Raw genomic sequence first — 17925 nt, forward strand, 5'->3', positions numbered from 1 at the left:
CTCATGCCTCAAGGCCTGGCTCAGAAGAAGCTCATGCCACGTGCTGGCCCTGTTCCTCCCATTCAGAAAGAATCTCATGCTTTTTTGAATGTTCATAGCACCTTCTTTCAGCCTTTGTCTTCTGAATTTGCAATAATAAGAGATACTGAGGCACATGCATTCTCTTGCCCAGTGGACTCCAGGCTCCTTGGGCACAGTGCTCCTGTTTCTCTCTCTTTGTCCATCAGCTTCTCCTTCTGGCCCTCCTCTTCACCACACATCACCACATTTTCTTACCAACTAGATCCTAGCACAGCCTCACACAAGGTGATGTCCAGTGAATATTATTATGCATGAGGAAATCTGTGCACATCAATGCAAAACAGTAAACTCTGGCCTGACTGGGACAAGCCCGTGGAATCACTGTGCATGGCTTATCCATACAGTGGAGTTAATAAAACTACAGACTTTACTGGGGTTGGCTAATAAAATACATAGCTTATGCAAAGTGCTTAGTCCATGCCGGCACATTATTAGGTGCTCAATAAGTGTTGATTGTTGTTATTGATAGGTCTTAGGTACCCAGAAAGCCAAAAGGACATTTTCTTTCCATTTTCCATCCAGGCCAGTTCTCTGACATTTACAACCTGATAGTTCTCTCCATTTCATACCTAGCCTTGTGGCTTGCCACACATCTACCCCATTCAAGAGTCTTCCCTGTGTGGCTGCCTTCCAGCTAGCCAAGCAGCCAGCTTCTCCCCTCACCACAAACTGTCTCACCTGCTAGACCAAAGGAAAAGGAAAGGAAAGGGAAGATCAGGCCAGTCAGGGACTCCCCGGCCTGGGCCTGGGAGAGACAGGACAAAACTGACATGTGAAGCAAGGCTGGCTGCTTCCATTAAACTAACTCCCTCTGTCACCTGAGCTGCTGACAATGAGGCCCCACGAGGACATGGATCTGGTCTGGGTGCTTTTCTGTCTTTGCCTCTCTGCACACTCCTCTTCTCTTGCTGGATGCTCAGATAGCTCCAGAGGCTTTCAGGGAGGTGAAGTGCTGTGACAGAGCTCTCCTCTTCTCTCCCTCTCTTTCTGTTTCTGCATTACTCTCTCTGGCTCTGGCTCTCCTCCATCTGTCTTGTTCTACAGATCTGCTTTTTATTCTCTTTAGCTGACCTCGCTGCAATTCCCATCTCTTGCTTTTCTGTCATTTCTCCAGGTATCCCTTTATTGTTTCTGTCTCTCTTAGGCTGACTCTTCCTCCCTCCCTCCTGCCCTCCCCCTGTTCCCCACTCCTCCACCTGCAGTTTGGCTCCCTTGCTCTCCTTTTCATGGCCATAATGCTGCAGTGGTGAGAAGGGGACCATCTATCTGTCAGAGACAGGCTCCGCCAACCTCGACCACCTCTCTCCTGCTGCTGGCAATTATCTGGAGGTTGGCACAGGGCCCGGAAACTGCCGCTTGCACCACCCCGTGGCTCAGGGTTTGCTCCCCCAACCCAGCCCCCTTGGAGGACCGCTTGGTGCCATGCCCAGGATGTGACAACCTGCAAAGGTCACACACACTCCAGAGAAGATGGACTGCTCTACGGGTGGAATTGACATTGGGCAGATTTGCAAATGTCCCTCCAGACTTGCTAGTGTTTCACAGAGGCACGGAATGAGGTGCAAAAAATAGAAACTATAAATTGCACACAGTGCCCCTACCTCCCCTTAACACACACACTTTAACACTGCCATACATCCAGATTTTTACTTTCTTTATTTTTTTAAAGGGTGGCTTTCGAATCTACCTTATTTGAAATATTCATACAAATTCATCCATATGACATCACTGGAAGTTAGTGTACCTGGTACCACCAGGCTGGGAGCTGACCTGTTATTTATAGGAACCTGTGTGGCTCTGTAAGCTGAGTCACAGCTGTGACCTGGCACTCTCGTTTTCAGAAGTGGATGAGATTTCAGAGCTGACAGAGACTTTTGAGGCTGTTTATGCCAAGACTCTCATTTCGGGGCTGGGAAATCTGTAGACTAGAGTGGCTGAGAAAGGTACCCAGAGTCAACAGGCAAGTTGGTAGCAAAGACCAGGGACTCCAGTTTTCAGGCTCCTGGTAAAGTGCCCATCACACTCTGTACTCCACTGCCTTTAATGAGGGAGGAAACAGATCCTCCGGGAAGACAAATAGTTCTACCCAGGTTACTCAGTTATTAGGTGTTAGAGTCCCAGTATCTTCTGATACCTCATTTATTTGTCCTTGAAACCAGCCAACCAACTCATGAAGCATAATGGCAATCAGAGATATTGAGAAAAGGCTGGGCTAATTACCTTGGGCTGATTTGGGCCTTTGCAGATGGTTCCAAGCATGGAGACTCTTTTCATCAATACTGAAGCAAAGGTATCAATACCGTCAGAAAGTGTTTACGTATGTTCAACGAGTCTTTCCCCCAAGGTCACCATGTGTTATAGGTTCATTTCATGGTAGGGCACCCTGTACCCGCTGTGTACATGCAGCCACATTCCACGTGCTCACTCAGAGACCTTTGTGTCCAGGGTTAGTGGCTCACTGCCACCAGCCTCACGGTAGGCTATATGATATGTGCTGTGCACTGTGGTGCTGCCTCACTTGACATGTGGAAAACCCCAAGTGGAAATGGAGGCATGCAGAAAGTGTGACTGAAGGGTTAGAATATGCTATGAACCTGGCTGTGACCAGATCACGGCTCACTGTTGGGTCGAGTGTAAAGTTGCAGACTGAATGGCCTTGGTTGCTCCCCTGTGGCCATCAGTTAACAAGAGCTGCCATTTATTGGGCATCTGCAGCACACCAGACACTGTGTCAGAGGCTCCTCCAGCATCGTCTCCCTTAATCCTCACTGCCACCCTGGATGGTGGGGCCACCATCACTGTCTGGTTCCCTAACTGAGGCTCAGGGAGGCCAAGCCCACAGGGCTGTGGGGAGAGGGAGTGGAGTGCTGAATTGAGGATTTCTAGCCACAAGGGCCGTCCCTGTTCTTTATCCTCTGTCCAACTGCCTCCTGGTTTGTCTATTTACACGGACTCCAGACCCAAGGCTCCTGGAAAAGAAGGGACAGCAGAGTAGTGCAGGTAGTGCAGATGGGCCTGCTTATTTGGGAGGTGAACCTTCCTGTTTACTTTCTAGGCTCCCAAGGGCATCGCAGGATATTACAGAGCGAATACTTATCAAGTATCATCCACCCTAAGGGAAACAAAAAGTTACTGCATGCTCAGAATGTTTGTTTTATTTTTTAAAAAAGAATTTTTTTAAAACATTTTTATTTAATTTTAAGAGACAGAGAGGCAAAGTGCAAGCGGGGGAGGGGAAGAAAAAGAGAAGGAGACACAGAACCCAAAGCAGGCTCCAGGCTGTGAGCTGTCAGCACAGAGCCCAACACGGGGCTTGAACTCATGAACCAAATCATGACCTGAGCTGGTCAGATGCTTAACCGACTGAGCCATCCAGGTGCCCCTAGCATGTTTTGTTTTAAAAGGGAAGGAATAATCCTAATGATGTGAATGATAATATAGAGAAACATTGAGAATATTGAATACTTAGTAGGTGATAAGCAGTTTGCTGTGTGCCTCACTTATATATCATAGACATCTGTGAATTAGGCATTATCCCATTTTGCAGGTGAAAAAAACTCAAGTCCAAAGATATTAAAAGCAAATAATCCCCCCACCCGAGCCTCTTCAGATTTATTCACATTTTAAGTGTGGGACTAGGATTCAAATGTCAAACTGCTTGCTTCCAATGCTTTTCCACCATCCTGCTCTCAAGGAAGTACACATTACCAGTTAAAAAGCTTTCTATTAAATAATTAAAACTTCAGAATGGTCCCAGTCCTAAAAGGGATACATTTCAATTACCTGGAACAATCACCGAGGCAGAACAGCCTCTCTGTCTATATACTCTTCCTTGACTCTCTTTCAAATCATATATCTCGAAACCCTCAGGCTCTAGTGGACAATATACACATCCTGCCTGGCAGCTTCATGAGGGGGCCCTAAAAACTGGGGAATTTACAGGCCCTGCTAGACGGCCTACAAGGCCCTCGCCTGCTCGGCATGCAGGACGCCGGCTGGCCAAAGACTCTGTGGAAACAAGGGCCCAGTTCCAGCAGTCAGCTGGGCTCTAAAAGTCTATGCCTTTGGTACTGAGGTTTTATTTTCCCTTTCGATGCTGTTATGGGGGACAGTTGAAGAGGAAATTCCCTACAGTTCAACAGACTCCAGATTTATGGAGTAGTAGGAAAATATTTGCCCTGTGTTTGAAACTGCTGAAGAGGGGAAAAGAAATGTTGTTTTCTACAGATTTATGAAAACAGAAACATTGATTTGTTTTGCTTGGGGTTTGTCACTTTTCTGAATGATGGCTTGATGTTTTCGGGTGCTTTGAGAGGGCCACATTTCTTTCAGGTAAGCCTGGCACCTGGGAAAATTGTGACGTTTGTCTCCTGCACCTTCTTCCCCATCCTCTGTGTCCCTCCCATCCTGTGTTCCCTGTCATCTAGACTTTCCCAGGGAGGAAAATAATCTAGCATTAATTCATAGAAATTATGAAGAATGGATGGCTCACAATTCCTTTTGTATTTGTGTCTTTTAAAAAATGCTGAAGGTGAGTAATGATAGCTAACTGAAATATATTCTCACTCTCAAATGATATGATTTTAGGCACTTGGGAGAGAAATAAGTTCGAGTGGAATCTGAAGATCTTTTCACTGCTCTTCATGCTGTATCATATAAGCAAAGGTGGGTTCTGACTAAACAGGAGACTGGCTCTGGCTATAAACATAGATTTTGCTTTAGAAGTAGCTCTTTAGAGAGCCAAAATTATTCTAGACACTTTGATCTCAAATATCAGCATGAGGATTCCAAGCACAGTTGAGTGATAGATCCCAGGGCCAAAACTAAATTAGAGTAGGTCCTAAAAAAGGAGATTAGTCTGGGTCTACCAAAGGATGGCTCAGAATGCTGCCCCTAGCAGAGGAGGAAGAAAGAGAAACACAATTCTCGTTAACAGATCGCTCAATTACACCCAAGCTAGGCAGCTCCTGGAGATGACCGTGTCACTCAGATTCATCCTCACATTCTCCAATGTCCCTAATGCAAAGGAGCATCTCTGAGAAGTGACCACAGTAATGCTCTCCCCCGTGCAAGTTCCCGTAATGCAATAAAAATTAGCGAACTCTGATTTACTTCTGCATGTCTGCTCAGCAACCACGGCTGCCGGGACCAGCAGGTTGTCAGTGTCGGGAATAATAAGAAACAGAAGGACTTGGAAAGAGTACAGTAGGAAATAGAAAGTAGGGATAAAGTTTTGGGGGGACAGTGAAGATGAGTTGGGGAAAACAATGTTGAATGGCCTTTGAGAAGGAGGTGAGAGGTGAAATCTGGTAGGAAGGATCGGGGCAGGTGCCCAGGGCCTATGACATTATGTATTGAGACAGGATTTGAGAAATCTCCACTTGGCATCCAAATAAGTTAAATAAAGGCAAGCCAAAGCTTTCCTCTCTCCAGCTTCCAAGTCACACAGTGAGACCCAGGAGGCAGGAGCCAATAAAATCTTAAAAACACCCAAGGACGAGGCCCACACATTCCAAATGCTTCTTAGGGTGAGTATTTTTTGCAACAAAGCAAAATGAATTTACAAGTATCTCATTAAAGCTGCAGGGGAGGAAGAACGTGAGAAGTTTCCAGGGAGGGAGGGATGGTAAATGGAATTAATAGCACAGAACTCATTAGGACCCATTATTACTAATTTAAGATATGTGAAATGTTACTGATATTTTCTTTATTTGGTGCATAGTCTCTGTGTTGGTTGGAGTAGATTTCGTGAGAGCTTCTTTAGGGTTTTTAAACCTAGACTCTAATCCTATTTTACCTAAGTTGGAATTCACAAAGGAAGATTCTCTTATTGTGGACTAGTTTTGGGAATAGTCAGGAAGTTCCCCTGAATCACAAATTCTGGGTGGGCCCTACCGCAAGGTGGATTGGGCAACCCCAGAGTGTACCTGTGGGGACAGCACCCCAATAGAAGACTTCGCATAGAAGCGGTGGTGGGAAAACAGGTGAGGGGTCAGTGTGTGATTTGTGGAGTGCTGCCAGTGCGGAGTCTCAGCCTCTACCTCCTCTCCTTTCTACCTCCTTTCTTTTACTTGCCTTTGGTGGCTGTCTGAGATGTATATGTTGGAGCTGTCACTGGTTTAAGGCAGCACTGTTTTCTGTCAGATGAGAATACGCTTGAGAAGGTAATAGATCACAGCTTCAAGAAAATGGCCTCTCAATCCCTCAGAAGCCAATGGCTCTGTCTTCAAGAGAAGTTTTGAGTATTAAAGGAAGTTGGAAGAGCCCAGAATATAGAGTGAACTAGTGACCAGAGTGGGTAGACAGGGGTGGGGCACATGAGGGCACTGGGTGCTGGGTGGGAAATGGCTGAGGGTAGGAGGAAGGAGACTCAGTGAAGGGGTAGGGGAGCGAAGATGCTGGGGCTGAACACTCAGTTTTCTTGTCTTCTGGTTTGGTCAGGCCAGGCCTGCAGCACACAGTTATAGGTTCTTCTAAAGAGGGGTTTCTCCCTCAAAGCCATGATGAAAACCACCCACTGAAGTGAGACAGGTCATAGCTTGAACGCTTCTAGCTTCCAAATCTGGTCCCCAAATGTCAGAACTGGATAGGGCTACATACTCCCTTGATTCCTGACTATTTTCTTAGCAGCTCTATGTACCGGGCACTGGGTGGGGTCTTGGGAATAGAAGGTTGCAACTTGCAGGGCACTTTTGGGAGATGGATGGCAGGTTAGAGTCTTCTACTTGAGCTGGCACTCTTTTCGTTGCTGGAGGGAGTTTGGATCTGACAATCACCTTCATGGAATCACAAATTCAGCAGAGGGATCGCTACAAATCCACTCTAGCCCAGAACTGATGGCCATGCACGGTCCTCCCATGTCTAATCTTCCTCCGCTATACAGACAGCATCTCATTATAATTGTCTTATTTTAACTGTCATTTGTACCCCGAGGTACAGTTTCCGTACATCAGTATACTCACTTGCACCAAACATTCTGTGAGTTTTCTGACTTTGCCAGAACTGTGAAAGGTCATGAGGCAGGATAACTCAACTCACCATCTAGATTTCAAGTGACATGATTCTACCTCTATCTTGCTGTCACAGCTCCACAAACCTACGAGGACATGGGGGCTCAGACATCATATCATGGCTAGTAAATGTGCTTTTGGGCAAATTAAAAATCCTTCTGGGTGCCAGCTTGCTCTTCTATGAAAAGAAATATTCAAAGCTTCCTTCTAGCTCTAACCTGATCACTGAGGTAGGGATGGCTGACGAGCCAGTAGAGGTGGTGCTGAAATCAGTGCATGGCTAGCTGATCATTTCAAGACACTGTCAGGAAGAAAAGACTCTTTAGCAAAGGGGTAGTGGGTGAACAGATTTGGGGGCTGTGGGTAGCCCACGGCCCAAAGGGAAAGGCTCCTCTTCCTGAGTGTCACCCCGAATGGGGGTTTCCTGCCCAGAAGCTGCAGGGCCACTCTGGGTTTTGCAATGATGCCAATTCTCCTTTCCTAATGTTCCGGGAAGAACGTTTTCATGGAACACAAATCACTGGTCCTTCATCCTGTGACAGCAAATGGAGACTAATGATAGGAACTGGGACTTAAGAGATGCCTTTACATTAGTGTCTGTTTCTGCAAACTTGTTCCAGAAAGCTCCTTTGTGCTGCCTGGATTCTGGCCTGAGGGTCTCCCCCTGGAGGCTGCAGGATGGCAGATGTTAGGCAGCAGCGCCTCCCCTGGGGCAGGCATCTCTTCTACATCTATCTCTCTTCATGCTGTAGCCTGAAACCCCCCAGTTCCCTCATACCCACAGCAAAGCCCCAGCATGGCATCTGCCCTTTGGCACATCTCTCAACATCATTTTCCTGGGACAGCCTGCATGTGCTTTTCCTCAGCTCCCTGCCACCCTTCTCAGCCACTTTTGATCCTTGATATTCAGTGCCCTGTTGGAGTGCATCTGGATCGAGGATACCCCTACTCCTCCCACTTCTAAGAGGTAGCTACTTCTATTTTCTCCATTTTACAGATGGGAAAATGGAGGCATAGTGAGGTAAAGTGATTTGGTCAAGGTCATGAAGATGGCAAGTTTCAAAGCCAGAATTGGAACCCAGGCAGTCTAGCTCCTGAGATTGCTGTTGACCTTGTGGTTCTTTATTATTATTTATTATTATTATTATTATTATTATTATTATTATTATTTTACCAGCACATATTATTATTATTATTATTATTTTTATTTTTATTTTTATTATTTTACCAGCACAGTCTTCTGACTCCCAGTCACAACTTCCTGGTCCCCATGAAAAAAGCCACCACCCAGAGACTCTTTCTAAACTGTTGCTTTCAAACAATGCTTCTAAGATTCTAGAAGTCTCCCAACTGCCTGTGGACCTCAGAGAGAGGGGGTAAAACTGACCTGAAGCAAACCTGGCCACCTTCATGAATCTCCCTTTGCCACCAGAACTGGTGTTGGTGAGAACCCCAATGAAGAGGTGGGCCTGGGCTGGGTGCTTCTTTTCATTTTCCCTTCTGCATGTACATGTAGTTGATTTTGGAGGCCTTGCAACAGGGAGAGAGAGAGGAGCATGTGCTGCCCTCTCTAAACCCTACCAGGGATGCTGAATATCTGGGATGGGGTAGGGGAGCTTTTGGGCACCACTGTTAAGGAATAGGTTGCAAATGTGCTATACCATTTATTCTGCCCTACTGATCCAATCTTAAATAAAATCCAATCTTACTTGATAACTGAATCTGAGACTCAAAGAGATGAAATAGGTAAGAAACAAAAAGAAAAACAAAAACAAAACACCTCTTCATAGACTGCAAAATACTGTGCAAGATGTGCTTTGTTATAACTTATTAACATTCAACTTTCACCCAAAGTGGAATTGATTTTTTAAAATTCATATTCATGCATGCTCCCTAATTGGGGGGAGTGTCTGGCAGCCCTGAGGTCTCTAGGTCCCTGCATCTCATGGGTCCTGTAGGCTCTATCCCTCCAGGCACATCTCGCCTGGAATAATAAGGCATTTCTTCACATTCCCTCCACCCCACTGCCCATCTTGCATTCATTCCAAAGGCTGTCTTTACCTCAGCTTTGAGAATCTACAACAGCCCTGCAGCTGGGAAGAGAGTGTATCATTTGGCTTTTTGCCCAGAAAATAAGATGCTTCAAAAAGGTCATCAAAAAAAAAAAAAAGTCTCTTGGGGGAGAAAGGGGGGAAAAAAACCACCTTCTCTCTCAAGGTTAATTGAGTGGAAGGTGAACTTTCATCACATGTTGTCCTTTTGTGAAAGCAGCACAGCCTTAAAGACGTGGAGAGGGCAACTGACAGGATGGCATGGGCTGGGCTGCTGTGCAGGGACATGGTGCCTCCAAAGTTGGCTCTGAGCTTCCCAGTCCTTGGACAGTGTCCCCACCGAGCAGGAGCAGAAGGGAGTGTACAGGCATGTAGCCAGAGCCCAGCCTTCATAGGATATAAAGGAATGTAGGCTGGACGCCTACCCTCAGGGAGCTTTTGCTCTGGAGGATGAAAGGAGGCCCGCAGCCAGCCTGTGTGAAATGAATCAGAGACCAGTAGTGTGTTGTTGGTGCTGGCTCTGCAGGTGGTGGGTGCTCAGGGCTGACGGGGTTGCCTGTGACTGAGAGTGCTGCTCTGAGCTATGGAAAAAGCCTGACCTGTTTGGGGCCTTTGCACTTGCCTCTTACCATGTGCGTTGACTCTGGTTCTAGCTGAGGATAATTTTGCTCCTTAAAGGGCACGTGGCAATATCTGGGGACATTTTGCTTGTCATGATTGGGAGGGAAGTGCTACTGGTATCAAGTATGTAGAGGCCAAGGATGCTCCTAAACATCCTACAATGTGCAGGTCACCGCCCCCCCCCCCCCCCCCCTGCTCCAATAAAGAATTATCCAGCCCCAAATATCAATAGTGTCAAAGTGGAGGCACCTTGCCCTAGAACTAGCTCCCACCACCTCCACCCTGGCCACATAACTTCCTCTTTCCTTCACTTTATCTAGGTGTTTGCTCAAACCACCTACCAAAATCCCTTCATGACCATCTTATATAAAAGAGAAACCCTGATCTCATTCTACCACTCCTTTCCCTCTCCCCATGATTCAATTTTTTCATGGCTCTTATCCTTGTCTGATATGTGCATGTGTGTGGCTGTGTTTGTTTATTAACTGCCTTTCCACACTAGAATGTAAGCTCTGTGAGAGCAGGGATGCTGCCCCTTTCACTCCTTACTCTGTTCCCAGTGTCTACAACAGAGGATATAGTAGATATTCAGTCAACATTTGTTGAGTTAATGAATAAATGGACACTAATCCCAAGCAGCTGTGTGACCCTGGGCCAGTCACTTAGCTCCTGTAATATGCACTGAAATTCTCATGTGAAAAAAAGAAAGCAAAGGATTAGAATGTTTCAATGGGTCTTTCCAGCTTAAAGTTTTTTCTATTCTCCAATTAAGAGTAATCTGGGAGTATTGGATGACCCAAGAGGGCAGGTTTCAGTAAGGCAGCACTGTAAAGGCACAGCACGCGGGTTGGAGTCCTACCTGGAGGGGATAGTATCTGGATTAAATAAGCAGAGCACTTAGTCCAAGGCCAGCTTCCCACCAAATGCGTGGTGAATGGCAGCTGTTGTTATTTATGAAGAATTCAGGGCCAGGATTAGGGTGAGGCAAGAGAGGCACTAACCTCAGGCACAAAATTGAAGGTGTGACCAAAAAGCTCTGCCATCCAGACAGATAATATTTTAATCCAATATTTTTTAAAAATAAAAATTAATGCAAAAATCCACAAAGAAGGAAACACCAGGATCTTAGCTAAAGACAAGATCAGTATGACTGTTTCCTTTTGCTTTAGGCTCCCATAGGCCTTGGCACAGTGCTGCTACTGATGCTGTCTTTATTTGAAATTTTGAGATATTTCTCATCAAAGACTTTTTTGGCATGAATTTTGATTTTTAAAAAACATGGCACTGAAATACGATTTGTCTTGATTACTGAGATCTCCATCACTTCCTTCAGTTTTGTGCCTGAGGGTGAGCACCTCCCCTTCTTCACCTACCTGGAGAGCAATGGACTGTCTAGAAGCAGAGAGAAGCTCCAGACATCCCTCTCTGAGGAAGAGAAACAGGGTGAGGGACGGGTTACACAGATGATGGGGATTAAGGAGAGGGGAGCTTTTGGACAGCGGGTGGGATCTTAGAATTTGAGGGCTGGGTTTCCCAGGCAGACTGGGGCTGAGGAGATGGTCTGATTCCAAGTGAAAAGGAAAAAGACCCCAGGGCTGGGATTGCAGGTCCTGGTTTGCTTGGGACAGTCTTGAGTGCACTAGCTGTCTCAGCAGTGATGAATAATTCCTCCTCTTGCTCTCTAAAGTGTCCAGGGCTGGGCCATCCATGTATGGTCATCCTGGGTCCGGCTGCTGTCCATGCCAGTGCTGTAGTGGGCCTCTCTGAACCCCTACAAAGGAGAAAGACACTGCCCTCCACCTGAGACCCGGTCTCTGATGATGTCTGATGCTGCTGGAAGAATTCCTCAGACCCATCTCAGACCTTAGCTATGCTTCATAGCTTACCCTTTGCCCTGTAGCCATTTTTCATGTGTCTGACCTTGCCCTTATCTTGCCAGACTCTTTGCCCCTCATGGCCTTGCCATGTGACCTGCTGCCAACACCACAGAGTAGCTGTCCTGGGAGCAACACTCACAAAGAAGCATGGCATTGTTTTAGTCCATGGTGTTGGAGAGAAGAAAAAAGTGAAATTGACAAGAAAAATAATCAATACATAAAATTAATGTCAAATTTTTTAAATGCCCTTATTTCTATGGTATTAACCTACACTTTGATTCCCTTTCACTTGCATTGTTTGTCCTGAGCTTAAAATGCATGTATGGACTAATGTGCAAGGTACCTCACCAGAAATAGCAGATTCCCATCTCACTTATGCATGGTATGAACTAATATAATGATTTAGTGTGTGGTATGTGAAATTAAGCAGTAAGAAGCTCTGAAACCAGAAGGGCATGCACTGTTTTGATGACTGCAAATAATGCCCTTTGATTTCTTTTTTTTTTTTAAATGTACTTGTTTTCATTATCATTGCATATTGGATTGTTAAGTTTTCAGACCCTGGACTACATATTTTATGGGCACTGTCCCTTTTAACTTTAATACATACAGCAATTCTGACAGTGGGTGCTATTGTTTCCATTTTAGAGATCAGAAAGTTAAGGCTTATAGGAGTCAAGTTGCCAAAGTCACAAAGTTGGCACATGGCAGACCTGGGATTCAAACCCAGTCTTTTCTGAGTTCAAGCTCTCAGCTAAACCCAAGCACTGTTTTACCATGGAGGGTTAAACCAGCAGCCAAGGACATCTCTTACACATGTATCCAATCTTCTGTCAAAGGGGCATGTGACCAGACCTGTCCCTACCCTTTGTATGAGCACCCCCCACCCCCAGTCCTAAAATGTTCTGCTTAACTGAGGTTTGAGTTACTGAATGGGCAAACAGATAAACCAGGAGGTAATTATTTATATAACCAGCAAAACAATCTTTCAAAATAGAATATCATTAGTCCTTTGAGTAGTTTATTGATGACTAATGATTCTTAAAATCTCTGATAGGAAAGGAATTTAGAAGTTCATCTGATGCAAACTTCCTTGACTACTGAATTGAGATGCCATGAAACTTAAACTAAAAGAGTCTACTGGAGTGAAATTGTGGATAATCATGGATATCATCTCTAAGATGATAATGTGAATGTGAATAGGAGGGAAGAGTTCACTGGACTCAATTTGATTATTTATTTTTCAAGTATTTTTATATCCAATTTTGGGAATAAATAATTTTATGCAAATCTTCCTCTCCCTCCTTTCCATAATCCAAATTCTGTCCATTCTTCAAGTCCTAATTTAATTGTAAGTTTTTTCATGGAAATTCCTCAATGGTGGGACAGCTATTTTTCCTTCTGGACTTCCATTTTTCTCAGTCTTGTTTATGTCACTTAGTGTTTGATTTTCAGACTGCATTCTAATAGTTTCATCATTCTAACTGATTGAGTGAAGGACATAGAAAGTGTATGTTCAGTTTCTTGCTTCCCCAGAAGCCCCTCACTTAGGGATTGACTTTGTAGCAGGTGCTTTCAGGGCCCCACCCTACTCTTTGGACCCTTCAGTGGGCTCCAGCTAACTTAAAAATGTCGGTATCTGCCTTTGTGTGCCTGAAGGCTCCCCTTCCTTCACCCCCAGTAGGGGAAAGCTTGCTCTTTGTATATATGGCAGGCCAGTTTCAAAGAGTTACCACCCTCTAGCAATAGCCCTCAAACTAATGAAGCTCTTAAGTTGGTATATAAACACCCCAGCTCCCTCACTCCTTGAAGTGGTTCTGAATCATGTGCTTTGCACCATTTCCCAGAGTTTTCTTGAGAGTTAGGCTCCAGCGGTCCATAGCAGTAGCTGGCTAAGAAAGTCATGTACCCTTTATTTATTGCATTTTCTCTTTGTGTTACCTGCAGTGCCCAAGTAGATAGTTTACACTCACATCAGGATCTGCTTCTGGGGAACTCAAACCAAGACAGGTATAGAGGATATTGTCAATATTGACTTATTGGTTGGATGATTAGCTGACTGTCAGTGTTTTTCCTTGCAGGTACAGGGATTGTGCGTTTTTTTTCGGAAGCCATGGTGCTTTTCTGCCCAGTGGTACTCATTCATTCCTAGTTGAATGGAACAATGATGAGGGCAAGGATTCCCACCCCAGGTTCATCTAGCTCTGTTCACTACTCTGTATTTGTGATCTATTACTGACTTCAGTAAGTAGCAAAGAGCCCAGGGGAATTATGTCAAACCTCTATTCCCTCTCTCCCATCCTTGCTGCTACCAGCTGCATGCAATTCTCATGTTTTATTGTCTTTACATTGATTACCTTCTGACAAGGCCAGAAAGAAATGCTGACCCTTGGTTACAACTAAGCAAAGGCCCCTTCCCTTTGGAAACACAAAAAAGAATGAGAAAATGAACAACAGAAAGATGTTTCCTAACAGGGCCATGTCAAATTTATAGATAAATAAAATATCAAAGATCAAATGAGGCTAGATCAGCAGTTTGGATCTCTCCCCAACCAAGCAGAGAATATGCTGTCGACTCTGTCTTGGACTGATTTCCAACTTTGTGATTCACAGCTGTAGCCAGGCAGAGTACGTCCAATAATGCTATTTGTTTTCCACTTAAAAAAAAAAAAAAGGCTGGGGAAATATATAAATGGCTCATAGGAGAAGAGGGCATTAGCAGACAGTCAGTCTGACCAAAGCGAGACAGGCAGATGGTTTGTGGGCCTGACGCCAGCTGGGTGTTTCCATAAGTGATCGCATATCTCCTCTCTGTGCCCCAGCACTCGGCTTGATTAAGAGGTCAGGAGCAGGCTGCCACAGCACGAGGCCAGAGCACACATGATATACGGCCAACCTGTCGGTCGCCTAGAAACAGCTCTGTAAAGGGGCCCAAAGACAAATCAATTTATAAGCCCACAAGTTTGGGCCCAGTAGTCTTGGCTGTTATTAAAACATGAAGTTTGATTCTTTGGGCTTGCTTTCTCAAATGTCACTCAGCCCCTTTAACTTTGACCGGACATCACTTATTTTCCTTTTTAATACAGTAGTATCTTTGGATAAGTGATAATACCTTCCAGGTGGGATTCTGGGAAGTGAGTGAGGCTGGAGGCATGCAGGCAGGAGAGGGATGCATTCAGGGAAAACTGAGGTGAGGTCTGGTTCTCCTTTCTTCATTTGCTGAGCACTGGGTGCCCAGTACTGTGGAGAAGTACAGGGAGAGGAGGACACATCATCCTTTTCTGGATGGTGAAGGTTTATGTGTATAAAGCAGGGCAACCCAAAGATGCAAAGGGCTGAAATGAGTGATGTGGATAATGCAAATTTTTAAATGGTTGGCGAGGTGGTCAGAAAAAGCCTTAGAGAGGAAGTAGAACATGAGGTAGGTGGGATTCACACAAATGAAGAAGTCAGATTTGCAGAGATGCAGCAATCATCTGGGTAACCTTCGGAAAGCCTCTTAACCTGTATATGCTTCGATAGATTTTATCCTTGCTTTTCAGAGAGCATAGGATTGAGAACTTTCCAGAGAGAGGACACAGAGAACAAAGGCTAAGCATGATACTCTAGGGCCAATGAGGCACTAGTCTGCCTGGAGTGGGCCTTAAGACTTTGTTCACCGATCTGTGAGTAATCCTATTCTCAAGTGATTTCCACGGCAGACCTGAATGGCTCTTGGAATGCTGCCTGCTGGCCACACCTTCCCCTGCTATGTCCACTCTGCAAACTTATCTGTTCAGTTACAGATTCTGGTTAGTGATCTGGATTGAAATTCTGTCTTCATTCCTGATTAGAAAGATGAGGGATTGTGCTTCCCAACTATAAAATCTATTTAGTAAATGTTTACTATATATCTACTTTTAGCAAGGCACCAATGTAAGCATGGATGGAAGAGTTAAAAGTCTGCAAGTATAGTCTGTCTTTTACTGTAAGGAGTTTGCAATCTCTTTACAGGGTGGTTAAAATAAATAAATCAAGGCACAGCAAGCCTCTGAGATAGGCCCCAACAGAGGTGTAAGCAATGTGATGGGGGTTAGAAGTAGTGGTCATTTCTGGTTGGAGGGGTCGGGAAAGGTTTCCTGGGGAAGACTATGGGCAGCCCAAAGTTGCCTGAAGTTGAGAGAAGGCAGAAGTCCAGCTTTCTATCTAAAACCCTATGTGGTAAGCAGCAGTCTGAGGTAAAAGGTGACTCTTAAATTCACAACCCGGTAAAGGCAATCCAGCTTGAAGGGTAGGTAAAGGCCATGCTAATTTTTGAAGGTTCAGTCTTGCTTTGCCTAGAACGCTCTCAATTTACATATTATTATTAGTAACATCCTCTTTCATTCTCAAAATTGTCCTGGTTTGGACAAGAATTATACAATCATCTTCATTATAGGTAACGTTTTTAGCAGCCCTTCAGGAGCAGCCAATCTGAGCTATACCAACATAGTAGACTGGGGATGTTCCCTTGAACCAAGAAATCCTCTTTATGTTGCCTCCAAACGAACACACACAGATAAACAATGAGAAAAAGCCAAGGTATTCCTTTCCTGTAGAATGAGCCAAGCAATGGAAGCAGGTGGGCATGCCAGACACACACCCATTGTTGAGGTACACTGATAGAGCATGGAATGATCACGAAAAATCTATTAACACACTCGAGCCACACTCAGTCTTGTTTTGCAGATAAACATGGTCTGTGATTATTTTACAACACTGTGAAGGTGCTGGGGGTTGTCCCTCATTTATTACTTGACTAATAAATACTTTAATTACACTTAATAAATAATGTAAGCAGGGCTCACTGAAGTGGTAATTCTTTAAATTAATTATTAACTGCATGCAAAAGGCTGCACTGCCAGTACCACTAAAAGAAAATTCAGCCTTTAATCTAAAGTGATTATTCATTATCTGGTATAAAGGCTCCATTTGCATATTATTAGGGAAATAAACTTTGGCCTCCTTGGCAATACAGATAGATCTCAAAGTCCGTGCATTATGAATCTCCAAATACTAAAGTAATGATAAACAATATGTAATAAAGTCTCCAGTTTATAGCTTTATAACAGCTGGTTTTTGATTTTCCAAATATATTACAATGATAAAGTGACCAGTTAATGTATAAGCTCTTTGTGAAAGGTGGTGCCTACAGATGGTCGACTGATAGGAAACGGTAAATGTGCAAACTGCTCATTTCCCTTGAGATTGGAGCCATAAAATGATCTCAATAAGATATGAGAAGAAAATCTCTCTTTAACCCTTTTCTTAGCTGCAATCCAAATATGGGGCTGCGTTTAGCTGTCTGGTGTGTCTCTTTCTCTGCTCCTCCCAGACTCCCACCTTTCCCCCGATAAAGTGAAGGGGGAATATCTGGATATGCAGACCTTGTGGTATCCCTGACTCTACCTTGGGGAAAGAGGCAAGGTAAGGTTCTAGTCAAAAGAGAAAGAGGATCTATAAAACAAGCAAAAGACCAAAATTCATGTGCCCCTTGCATTCTCTAACTTGGTACTTTCTCCTTGAGCCTGGGCTTCTTCCAGAGGAAGTGACTGACCCCAGATGTGATGGCTGGGGAGCAAGATTCATGGAGCAGCCTCCTAGCATTTAAACTGTAAAATTCTGTGGAGAAATGATTGAAAAAGAGGTTTCTGAAGGAGAAGGAGAAATCTCTCTCCTTGACTCCCTTTGGCACAAGTAGGGTTGGGGGATAGGGGGAGGGGGAGGGGGAGGAGATAGTGGGAGGGGAGAGGAGGAGGAGACAGGACGCCAGGAACTCATGAAAATGGCGACAATCACAAGGAGGCAGGGATGACTTCTTTTCCCCATTTCACACCCCATCCTATTCATCTCTCTGAACCCCATTCAGAGACTATCTCTTTCAAGAGATCTTCCTTAACTCTCTGTGCATTCCAGCAGCATTCACCTACAGTGTGGGCCAGTCAATAGTCACTGATTTCTGGGAGGTGGGAAAGGGGCTACATGAAGATGAGGGGTGTCCTTTATTTTTTAAAAAGTTTTTATTTATTATTTTTTTTCAGAGAGAGAGAAAGAGAAAGAGAGAGGGGGAGAAAGCATGGAGAGAGGAGGGGCAGAAAGGGAGGGAGGGAGAGAGAGAGAATTCCAAGCAGGCTCTGTGCTGTCAGGGCAGAGCCTGATTGATGTGGGGCTCAATATCATGAACCATGAGATCATGACTCGAACAGAAATGAAGAATTGGACATTTAACCAACTGAGCCATCCAAACATCCTGAGGGGTGTCCTTTA

At 44.7% G+C, this 17925-nt stretch overlaps 1 protein-coding gene and 1 long non-coding RNA gene across 6 annotated transcripts in view; one reads left to right on the top strand and one right to left on the bottom strand.

Annotated features, from left to right (window-relative positions):
- The window catches only part of LOC131490147 (urea transporter 2-like), a 482671-nt gene that overhangs the window by 167901 nt on the left and 296845 nt on the right, over positions 1–17925 (bottom strand). The gene's annotated exons all lie outside the window — the stretch shown is intronic.
- The window catches only part of LOC131490149 (uncharacterized), a 43028-nt gene that overhangs the window by 20488 nt on the left and 4615 nt on the right, over positions 1–17925 (top strand). For all 3 annotated transcript variants that reach the window (XR_009250968.1, XR_009250967.1, XR_009250966.1), the window contains 3 exons: positions 4669–4746; positions 5515–5609; positions 13722–13884. This is a non-coding gene — a long non-coding RNA (uncharacterized LOC131490149). The remainder of the gene's footprint in view (positions 1–4668; positions 4747–5514; positions 5610–13721; positions 13885–17925) is intronic.

The sequence above is a fragment of the Neofelis nebulosa genome, chromosome 11 (genome assembly GCF_028018385.1).
Source record: "Neofelis nebulosa isolate mNeoNeb1 chromosome 11, mNeoNeb1.pri, whole genome shotgun sequence".
Classification (NCBI taxonomy): domain Eukaryota; kingdom Metazoa; phylum Chordata; class Mammalia; order Carnivora; family Felidae; genus Neofelis; species Neofelis nebulosa.